At 50.0% G+C, this 12123-nt stretch overlaps 1 protein-coding gene across 5 annotated transcripts in view; it reads left to right on the forward strand.

Moving 5' to 3' along the window:
- The window catches only part of IL34 (interleukin 34), a 699141-nt gene that overhangs the window by 491138 nt on the left and 195880 nt on the right, over positions 1–12123 (forward strand). The gene's annotated exons all lie outside the window — the stretch shown is intronic.

Here is a 12123-nt window from a genome sequence, read left to right on the forward strand (position 1 = left end):
TCGACGGTATTGTTTTCGATCGCATATTTCCATTTCTCCACGTATCGTATTTAATACAAAAAACTAATTTCGATCGGGAAGCTCGTGGAAGGCCTTCGGGCCTACCCGCGTTGGTCTGCCTTGCAGTCGATGGAACGGACTCCATTTAAATTCTGCTATCGATGCCACGTAAAGTTCCCACGCACGACTCACAAGAAGTGTGCAACTTGTGCTTATCTCCGGAGCACAATGAACAGGACTGCGACACGTGTAAATCTTTCAGCTCGAAGAAAACGCTCCGTGACCATCGGGCTCGATGTTGCGATTTGCAGAGCCAGAACACCGGGTCCATTCCGGACCTCTTCGGAGAAGATTCCGAACAAGAGACCGGAGATGCCATAGGGGCCGAGGAAGGACAAGAGGAGCATATCTCTGTCTCCGATGTGGACGAACACATTCCGCAAAGTTAGCGTATTGTGAATACCGATCCTCCCTTGCCCCAAAGTCCAACTGAGCCTAAGAAAAAGGCTTCGGTCCCACCTCTGCCTTCGGGCAATGGTGTACACCAAGAACATGTTTCCAATGCCTTGCCTTCAGGCTCGGCACCGAAACACATACCAAAAACTTCCTGCTCTAGATCGAGTTGTCCACACTAAAGCACTGAGCCCAAACCTTCGGGTTGCAACCAAAACCTGTCTCAGTCCCAACTCCTTCTACGCCGAAACCTTCTTCGGAACCAAAATCTTCGGCACTCAAGACACAGGCACCGAAAACCTCGGCACCGAAACATAAGGATGCTCCGATACCATCAAAGTAGCCCCACTTCGACTTCCTGCCTTCAAAACCGGACCTGAAACAAAAGGAACTTTACATTATTCCAAAAACAGGACATATTACCACTAAATTACCACTTAAATGCAAATCTGACACAGAGAAAGCCTATCACATTCCTTTCAAAAGGAAACATGTTGGTACTTACCCTTCTCCTCCTCCTCCTCCATCTCCATCACCTCTTTCCCCACAAACACAGCATGTGCTAATTACTCCTACTAATTCTTCACCACCACATACACCTGATAATCAGGATGATGGGGGCGATGATCCTTCACCTGTCGACTCCTGGAAGGATTATAATACAAACTCTCCCACAGATAATGAGCCTGACCTTTACCCTACTAAACCTTCTCCACCAGATGATAACGTAGGTTATGTAGAGGTAATAAGCAGAGCTGCTGAATACTTGTGGGGTACAATTACAGAAATAATCCCTTGAGGAGGATTTCCTTTTCAAAACCCTTATTAGTTCGCAAAGATCCACACACACACTCCCCATGCTCAAGGGTATGTTAAGACATGTAGAAGACAAATTTAACGATCCTGTATAGGCACGCATTCTCTGCCCCAAGATAGACAAAAAATATAAATCTGCATCTTCAGACCAAATTTTCATCAAGGGCATTTACCTTTGGACTCTTTATGGTATCTAATGCCATAAACGGGTAAATTCTCAAACCTCAGGAGATGCTCCTCCTCTGGACAAAGTCTAAGCTCATAGACTCCTCTGGGAAGAGGGTAGCCTCCCAAGCTGAAAATTACTGGTGCATTGCTGATACTCAAGCCCTTTTAGCCAGGTACAATAGAGTGCATTTGGACGAAATGGAGCAATTTGCTCCAATTCCTGCCTGATGAGCATAAACCAAAAGCCCAAGATCTAGTGCAAGAGGGAAAGCTCATCTCTCACTCTTCCATTAGGTGTGCGTTAGATGCGGCTGACACTGTGGCTAGAGCCATTAACACCAGTGTGCTACTTAGAAGACACGCATGGTTAATAATTTTAAGATTTAAACCAGAAGTTCAAGCTTCTATTCTTAACATACCATTTGACAAACAAAACCTCTTTGGTCCTGTAGTAGGCATGTCCTTAGAGAAAATGAAGAAGGACACAGACGTGGCAAAGTCTATGAGAGCCCTGCAGTCCCTTCATGTCGTGGTTCCTTTCGGCGTGCGTTCTATCATGGAGGGTCCAAGAACATCTCTTCAGACACTGCCTCTACACCGTACAAAGGCAACAATCAGCCCTCTGCTTCCAAGGGTTTCTTTAGAGAGGGCTACAGAGGCAACAACGGCAAAGGTAGAGGTAGAGGTTGAGGTTCCAACACACCAACCTCCCCGTCAAATAACAAACAGTGACTTGCCTCCACTTCCCCCTTCATTCCACACCTGTCGTGGGACGTCTTTCACAATTCCTACCTGTCTGGCAATCAATAATAACAGACAAATGGATGCTAGCAATTATCCATTCTGGTTATTGCCTGGAGCTTACCAACAACCCTCCAAACATTCCTCGATGTACACACTAATTGTCACCAGACCATCTGCACCTCCTCAAACAAGGGGTTCAGTTTCTCCTTTTGAAGGCAGCTATAGAGCCTGCATCACTACAATATCAAGGGTTGGGCGTATATGCCCTGTACTTTCTAATACCCAATAAGGACGGTTCTCTAAGATCTATTTTAGACCTTAGAGAATTAAATCTTTACATACATTCAGATCATTTCCACATGGTAACGCTTCAACAAGTGCTCCTGCTTCCACAGCAGCGCAACTTTATATCAACTCTAGACTTGAAGGACGCATATTTCCATATTCCAATACATCCCACTCATTGCAAATATCTCAGATTTGTGGTAGCAGGGCAGCATTACCAGTTCCAAGCACTCTCATTCAGAGTCACCAGTGCTCCCAAAGAATTTACCAAATGTATGGCAGTAGGCGCTACTCACCTGCAAAGGGAACACATTCATGTCTTCCCATACTTGGACAACTGGCTCATCAAAGCTAGTACGCACCTAAAGTGTCTCCAGCACACTCACATAACACTGCAATTACTACACCGACTGGGGTTTACCATCAATGTGTTAAAGTCGCATCTTCAACCTTCCAACACTCAAACATATCTATGAACTACTTTAGATACTCGAAGACCTCTAGCTTTCCCCAATGCAGCCAGAATTTGCAATATTCAGACTCTAATTCTTCAGTTTCAGCCCACTCACTCACTACCAGCTCGAGTGTACATGCAGCTACTGGGAATGATGGCCTCTTGCATTATGATTGTTCCTCATGCAAGGCTTCACATGCGTTCTGTGAGAAAGTGCCATCTTTCCTGCCTTGGTATGCCACCACTTTTTTCTGAATTGCTGATGTGCTTTGACTGAGTATGCCCTGGGTCCCTGCCAACCAGGTACCCAGGGCCTGTGTTCCTTCCCTAAAACGGTGCTGAAACTAAAGACCCAATTGGCATATCTCGCCACCTGTCAGCTCCTAGTAAGTGTTACCCTTGGTACCCAGGGCATGGTGACCAGAGAAGACCCCTGAGGGCTGCAGCACTTATTGTGCCACCCTCAGGGGCCCTGTGCCCTGGCACCCACACACTGCCTTTGCACCCTGAGTGCCTAAGTACAGAACTAAACCAAGAGTCGACATGGCACACATCTCTGTGTGCCATGCCCACAGAACCCACTGCTCTAGCATACTTCAGTCACCCCTCTAACTGGGTGCCCTATGCCTGAGGTGTGGGCACAGGTGAATGAGCCCTGTGCCCCTACAGTACCCAGGGCCATTCCTGGGCGCTGTAAGTGCAGTGATGCCATTAAGAGTATATGGGGCTGGGAGCTGTCTTTAGGACCTCCACAGCACCATAATGGCTACACTGAAGACTGACAAGTTTGGTACCAAACTTCTCAGCACATTTAACCTGCACTGATGCCAGTGTGGGATTTAATGTACAATGCACCAGAGGGCATCTTAGAGATGCCCTCTGAAATCCTAACCTACAATCCACGTCTGGGCTGAGTGGCTGCAGAGGATGCCACACAGCAGACATGTTTCTGCACCCCTGGGTGATGAGCCCCCGCTCTCCTGGGCCTGCAACAATGCACATCCTGGGTGAGGTGCTAGGTCTCCTTCCTCAAGATGGGCAGGGGGAAGCTTCAAACGCATGCCGCTTCTCCAGACCATTTGCTGTACCCAGCAACTGGCCCCCACCAGTTCTAACCCCCACTCTGGCGGGAAGACTGAAGGGAAAAACTACATCAGGAAGGGGGGGGGTGCCAGCCTGTGCCAACCCCACCCCACAGGTGGTGGAGACGAGGTGAAGCACGACCCAGGGCTCCGGCCATCTTGTAGATGGGGAGCCCTGCCCAATCCCAGCTAGGCTCCTGCCCCCCTCCCACAGGAGCTGAGCAGACTAGGGGTGTACTCACCCCAGGACAGGGACCCATTGGTCCCTGTCCTTGCCCTACCTGTAACACCCCTAAATTCAGTATTTAGGGGCTCCCTGAACCTTCCTTCCTCAGATCTCGATACAAAAAGAAGAAAGAAAATCAAGAAGAAGAAGCCCCGCCGTGCAGCTGCTAATAACAGGGCGACAACAACTGACTTGGCCCCAGCCCTACCGGCCTGTCGATCCTTGAACGTGCTCCTGCCTAATCCCGGCGACTCCTGCGGACAGCAACCTTGGGACACCCGGAGGACCTGCCTGCCTTGAACCTCTTAAAGACTGGGGCTCCCATCAGCAGAGGCTCTGCTGCAACAACCCACCTGTTGCCAACCAGGAAGCTCCGGACCAGCCCACTCTGCCCGGGCCGGGCCCAACCGAACCAAGACCACGAGGACGTCCCCCCAGCGACTGGGACCTGAGGTCCAGTGCCCAAAGACCCTCCTCGACGAACCAGCCTACGCCTGCAGACTCAGAACCAGGGGCCACCCCAACCGCGACCAGCCAAGGGTATGTTTTTCCGACACCCAAAGACACCCCTGCAACCTACAGCCCCATGTGCCTCCCTTTGGGGTACCTACCTGTGCTCCAAGATCCCAACTTACCTCTCGAAGTGTGGGTCGCCCCTGGAGAGTCTCCGTCCCCGAGCCTGCAGCCTGTGTTCCTTTTTGACCTTTCCCTTTGGATAACATTGAACGCCCGACGGCTGAAGAGCACCCTGCACCCAGCGACCGAGTGCCGCTGGCTGTGCCACCTTTGTCCTATCCTACTTCCCCCCTTGCCCTGAGCAAATGACCAGGAGCTCAGCTCCCACAGCCGTGTGGCCTGCTAGCCAGCAGCCACCAACCATAGGTCCCCTTTCCCTCATTGGATATCATTGTGCCTACCTATCTCTGCACCCGGCCAGCCCTGCGCTGCTGGGACGGAACCGACTATACTTACCTGACCCTGGGGGACCCCTGAGTCTACACCTTAATTTCACCAGCCAAGTACTCACCTGGAAACCGGTAACTCACTTACCTGCCATTGGATAACATTGACCCATTTTGACTCGAAAATTTTCTAAGTGTGAAGTTTTGAAAACAGCAAATAGTCGTATAAAATCAGCCAAAGTCCGAATTCCGAAGTACTCACCTGCAAGCAGGCGAGAAGCCAGTAATGTACCTTGCAGCCCAGTACTGAACTGCAAAAGTAATTCTTACCGGGTTTACTAGTAATCTGTATTTTCTCCAAAGGAACCCATTGTCTTTTTTTCAATTAAATTTCTTCTAAGTGTCTACTTTTGAAAACTTGAAATATTCTTTAAAAATCATACGAAATACTGAAACGCAATTACCTACTTGTTTTAAGTTCAGACCCCAGTGCTGGCCCTAGAAGCCCAGTACTGGATTACAAAAGTAACGCAATCATACTTTACCTGCGACCTGAATTTTCTCCCATTGAATAACATTGCCAGATTGTCATTGACAAGTTTCTAAGTGTGAACTTTTAAAACAGCTTTAAATTCCTGAAAATTCACCACAGTAACTAAAATGTTTTTGCTAACTTGGTTTCAGCTTAGACCCTAGGACTGAATCTAGGATCTACTCCTGGAACTACTAAAGTAATCTGTACTGTAATCAACTGTACTTTTATGGTAACAATTCATTGAGCTCAATGCTAAAGTGTGTCTAGACCTGAGTTGCCTTCAGCAACTCCTGTACCTCGTGTATTCACCAACTTCATTGCTTCCTTTCAAAGTAATTACATGAGAGTTCTCATATCTAGCAAAGTATATTTTTATGCCTGTTGGTTCTAAAAATAAAACAACTATATCTTTGGATATAATAACCATTGGCCTGGAGTTCAGTCTTCGAGTTTGTGAAATCCTTTGCTGACTGAGTGTGTACAACAAATGCTTTGCACTGCCCTCTGGTACTGCCTTACTGCTCGACCAAGCTACCACTTTTGAGAGTAAGGTCAGTCCTGACTTTAATCTCTGGTATACCTTTGGGGTTTGTGGACTCTATACACACTGTACTTCCTTATTGTCCAGTATATATATATAGAGCCACTTTCTCACATTGGTGGATCAGCGGTGGGATACAAACTTGCATTTGTTGGACTACTTGGTACCATCTGATCACACGACAGAACTCATAAATTGCCTTTAGAATTCTGAAAATGGTCTTTTCCAAAAATACTAAAAGTCTGGTAGGGCATTGCTTAAGTCCCATTAGAATTTTTGAAAAATAAAAGTCACTGTAAGCTAGGGTAGAGGGTTAGAACTATCAGGTTAGAATTTCTCAAACAAACCCAGCTGTTAGTGAAGATAATGTGGACCTGGTGGAGGAACTCGACCTCACACCTTACTTGCACTTGGACTTCAAAGAAATGAGGGCCCTGTGCAAAGGTAAAAAAATTGTTGTAGGCCTGCATCCAACCAAACAAGGGCTCCAGGAGCTCCTGGCTGAGTATGCAAGGACCACCCCTCTGATCAGGGTGACATCCAGCCAGAGGGAGAAGGGGTGGAAGTGGAGGAGGATAATGGTCCCCCCACCATCCCTAGGGAGGAAAGGGTCTCTGTACCCTTAACTCCAAGAATCAACCTCTGGGAGCCTGAGAACCACACAGGTGGACTGGGCCACAGAGAACACATTGGACAGAGCCCCAATGAAGAGGACAACTTCTTAGCAAAGTTGGCCAAGAGATTAGACCTAGAGACCAGACTCCTGGCTCTAGAAAAAGAAAGGAAAGAGATGGGCTTAGCCCCCATCTCTGGTGGCAGCAATACCAATAATAAGGATAAAGAGCAATCTTATGATCCTAAAATCCCCAAAGGGATTGTCCCTAAATTTGAGGAAGGTGATGATATCACCAAGTGGTTCACAACCTTTGAGAGGGCTTGTGATATCAAAAGATTAAAGAAACCTCTCTGGGGGGCACTCCTGTGGGAATTGTTCTCTAGTAACTGGAGAGACAGGCTTCTGACCCTCTCTGGGCCAGATGCAGGGTCGTATGACCTCATGAACAACACACTGATTGAGGGATTTGGACTCACTACTGAGGAGTACAGAATTAGGTTCAGGGGGGCTCACAAAACCCAGACCCAATCCTGGATAGATTTTGTAGACTACTCAGTTAAGACACTGGATTGTTGGTTAACTGGACACAATGTGCATGATTTTACTGGACTTTATCATTTGTTTATGAAGGAACACATTTTGAGTAATTGCACAAATGAAAAGTTGCATCAGCATTTGGTAGACCTAGGTCTAATTTCTCCCCAAGAATTGGCAAAGAAGGCAGACCACTGGGTCAAGACTAGAGTGACAAGGACAGCCACTGGGGGTGACCAAAAGAAGGTGGTCACAAAACCTCCCTAGGGTAAAGGTTGTAAGAGTCCCCAAGAAAAAAAGTCTGAGTCTTCCAAAGGGCCCCAAAAACCTGTACAGGTGGGTGGGTCCTAAACTACTCACTATGTGCCTCAGCCCTATCTCAATCAATCAATCACTGTACTTGTAAAGCGCGCTACTTACCCGTGAGGGTCTCAAGGCGCTGAGGGGGAGAGGGGTGCTGCTACTGGTCAAGGAGCCAGGTCTTGAGGAGCCTTCTGAAGGTGAGCAGGTCTTGGGTCTGACGCAGATGGGTGGGGAGGGTGTTTCAGGTCTTGGCGGCGAGGTAGGAGAAGGATATGCCGCCGGAGGTTGTTTGTTGGATGCACGGGGCGGCGGCAAGGGTGAGGCTGGCAGAGCGGAGCTGGCGGGTGGGGGTGTAGAGGTTGAGTCTGTCGTTCAGGTAGGCCGGCCCGGTGTTGTGGAGTGCTTTGTGTGTGGGTGAGGAGTTTGAAGTTGATCCTCTTGTCGACGGGGAGCTAGTGTAGGTCTCTCAGGTGGGGGGTGATGTGGCTGTGTCGGGGGCGTTGACGATCAGTCGGGCAGAGGCGTTTTGGATGCGTTGTAGTCGTCGCAGGTGTTTGGCCGGGATTCTGGTGTAGAGTGCATTGCCGTAGTCCAGACTGCTGCTGACGAGGGCTTGGGTCACCGCTATTCTTGTTTCAGTCGGGATGCAACATTTGCCAGTCCTTTACCAGCAGGACCCTGAGGGACAGAATGAAGATCAGGCTTCAAGGCCTGGAAGAGAGAAGACTGAAGGCACAAGGTGGGTCTGGGTCTACCCATGCTGAGGCCTCTGGGGGGCTCCCAAGGGCAGGAAGACCAGCAAACGTCCCCGTTCTCCGCCGGCGTTGATTGCACCGACGACGGTGTCGAGAGGGATGACTAGTCTGTTCCCCGTCTCCCCAGGGCTCTGGGTCAAGGCGACATCGACGTTCGGCGTCGAGGGACCTGAACAGACCGCTGGCGAGATCGCCGTTGTCGATATCTTCATTGTCGGCGTCGAGTTATCGACGTCAACAGGCGGCCCGGCGTCGTCGCTCGCCGTCGAGGCGACACCGCCGTTCACCGTCGCCGAAGAAGTGGAGGTCGTCGTCGAGGGGATCCTTGACGTCAAGAAGGACGTCAAAGTCTCGCAGGCGTTCGGCATCGAGGAGACGTTTGTCATACAGGAGGCGTTTACCATCGAGACGAGGGCGTTCGTCGTCGAGACAAGGACGTTCGTTGTCGAGACGAGGACGTTCGTCATCGAGAAAAGGGGGTACGACGTCGAGGGAACGACGGTCGCCGTCGAGGCGGCGTTCTCCGACGCCAAAGAAGCTCAGAAGGAGTTCTGGCGCCAGGAGTTCCTCTGGGTCCGCTGGGACTCGCCTGCGGCGTACTCCGACAGGCTCTGCCTCAACCTCTGTGTACTCCGAGGTATATACACCTCCTAAACCGAGGACGCCTACTCCTCCTCCTCCATTACCTAGGGGCCCTCCCCCGCGGACTCCCACCCCGCCTTCACTTCCTCTGCCTAGGAAGGCTTCACTGCCTCGGTACCCGACGCCTCCTAAGGGGACCCCTCAACCGCGGCGCCCGGTCATACCGCAGTCGCCTGCTCCTGTGAGGCCTGTGGAACGTCCGAAGTCACCTGCTCCGGTGAGGCCTGTGGAGCGTCCGAAGTCCCCAGCTCCGGTGAGACCTGTGGGGCGTCCGAAGAGGTCACGTTCTCGCTCCGACAGGAGGGGCAGATCACGGAGTCGCCACCGGTCGTCGACAAGGTCACGACGACGCCACAGGAGGCGCAGATCAAGATCCCACATGCACTCTTCTGGGACCAGGGAATATTCGCCGACCTTGTCGGAATCCCCGGGGACGAGGGTGTCGCCCGTAGACGACATTGTCTCCTTTCAAGATGTTCTACTGAGGGGTGCGGCTAAGTTGGGTATTACAGTGACAGTACCTACCCCCACGACGTCTGTGATTTTCGAGACACTGCATAAAAAGCACCTGTCTCGGCCTTTGCTGCCTTTAGTACCGGGATTGGTGGAACCCGCCGAGGAGTTGTTTCTCACCCCGGCAGTAACAAAGGCGGCCCCCTCCAGGCTTCTCAAGAAATACCAGGCTCTGGAGACTGACCCGGCCTTTCTTAGGATGGATCCTACACCGGACTCTGTCATAGTGACGGCGGCTAGGAAGCAGCACGCCACCACCCCGTCATCTACGGTGCCTCCTGATAAGGAGAGCCGCTGGATTGACTCGGCTGGCAGGAAGGTCTGTGGGACAGCTTCTACCACAATGAAGGCGGCCAGTGCCGGGGCTTTGTAGGGCGATATGATCGAGCCCTATGGTAGTCCCTCCAGCAATTTGTGGAACTCCTTCCTCGGGTGAAGAGGGAGGACTTTCAGGAGATCCTGAATGAGGGGATGTTGGTGTCTAACCAACTCATCAGCGCGGCTGCTGATGTGTCTCTTCTGGCGGCGCATGGGTACTGCCATGGTATCAACCAACGGCGCCACGCTTGGCTTCGCCTTTCATCTCTCAAGCCAGAGGCTCAACAGCGGGTGGCCAACCTGCCTTACTCAGGGGAAACCCTGTTTGGCAAGCATGCGGATGACGAATGGCCCGCATGAAAGCGGAGGCCGAGACCCTGACGGCTGTCGGGTTAGAGAAGCCCAAGGAGAGGAAGACCTACCGCCCGTTCCAGAGACGGTTCGGAGAGCAGGGCAGAGGGCGAGGACAGGCTTCGGGACAGCAGCAACAACAGGAGCAGCAGAAGTTCCAGAGGCCCTTACAGAAGCACCAGAAGGGCAGGGGCGGCCAGCAGTCCGCAACGGCGAACAAAGGCCTGGCCGGGTCTAGGCCCTGAGCAGTTACTTACCCTGCATCCGTTACCCAATCCGGTGGGGGTAAGCGTTCAATTTTTTCTGGCAGAGTGGAGAAAAATTACTCAGGACAAGTGGGTGCTGAATATTGTTCGCAATGGATACAGCCTTCGGTTCACCAGCCCGCCTCCATCGATTCCACCGGTCAGCTCACAGTTTCAACTGCGCGAGCTGCAGGCGGAGGCCGATACGCTGTTAAGGAAAAGGGGGATAGAAGACGTACCTCTGTCTCAAAGGGGAAGAGGTCTGTACTCACGGTTCTTTCTGGTTTGCAAGAAGGACAAGAACGAGTTCAGGCCCATTCTGGATTTGCGACAAGCAAACAAGTGGATTCGCAGAGAGAAATTTTGCATGCTGTCGTTGGATCAGATTTATCCTGAGCTGCAACGGGGAGACTGGCTGTGCGCTATAGACCTACAAGATGCTTACTTCCATGTGCCCATTGCACACAAACACAGGAAGTTCCTGCGACTCCAAGTCGGCACCAATCATTATCAGTACACAGTACTGCCATTCGGGCTGAAGTCTGCACCCAGAATGTTCTCGAAGTGCATGGCAGTGGTAGCTGCACAAGAAAAAATCAAGAAAACTCTCTCTTGAAAACCTGTGTGCACCACACAGAAAATGTCTATGTTCTAATCTTTCTTAACTTTGTTTCAACTTGGTTATCCAACACATGTAATGAAGTAAACACAAAAATGTAGAAATCAAATGTACAGTTCAAATTAAGTTTGTTATTGTCACAATAAATCCTTGACTGTACTTATTGACATGAGATCGAAAAATCAAAATCGTTTTTTCATCAATACATCATGTATATACAATTGTATTAAATATTTCACACCACAACATTAACCATGAGCCTGATGCATTTTGGGACAGATGTCCCTTCTTCGGGGGCCACTGAAATTCAAAAACAAATAAGTATTTTAATTAGCGGAAACATTCTGAGTGACATCATTCAATACTGCTTTCAAGTAGTCATAGTCCATGAGGGGTGATGGTGTGTTGAAATAAAATAGCGCTTAGCTTAATCTCCCCACCCATGTGTTCACTGAACTGATCAGATTTGGTGTGTGACTGTGACTCGCGTGATAACAATGAAACAACTTACACCCGAGGTGAATGATACCCAATACCACGAACGCAATTTTTTTTGTCCTCACAGCTGAAAAATTAAAACCGACACATGAAAGACGTAAAATCTAATGACATGATACCTGGTTGGTGCCGATATATATCAGTATGCTGTAAGGACCAAATATACGAATAATCAGTGTTACGAGCTTCACTGATAAGTGTCCACCAATGCAACAAGAGTGTATGAAACTCCATACATACCTGAACTTGTGGTGTATAGCAGCTACCACGAAGACTAACTATTTCCAGTATCCAGTGGTAGCTGCACACCTGAGGAAGAACAAGGTGTTTGTCTACCCGTACCTGGACGATTGGTTGATCAAGGCCTCCTCCTTCTCGGAAGCTCAAGCGCACTTCCAGAAGACGTGCGTTCTTTTGAACAAGCTGGGGTTGCACATCAATATGTCCAAGTCTGTCCCGACTCCGGTCCAGTGCATACAGTACCTGGGAGCCTCCATCAATACGCTATCAGCAAGCGTGTCTC

The sequence above is a fragment of the Lissotriton vulgaris genome, chromosome 12 (genome assembly GCF_964263255.1).
Source record: "Lissotriton vulgaris chromosome 12, aLisVul1.2, whole genome shotgun sequence".
NCBI lineage: Eukaryota > Metazoa > Chordata > Amphibia > Caudata > Salamandridae > Lissotriton > Lissotriton vulgaris.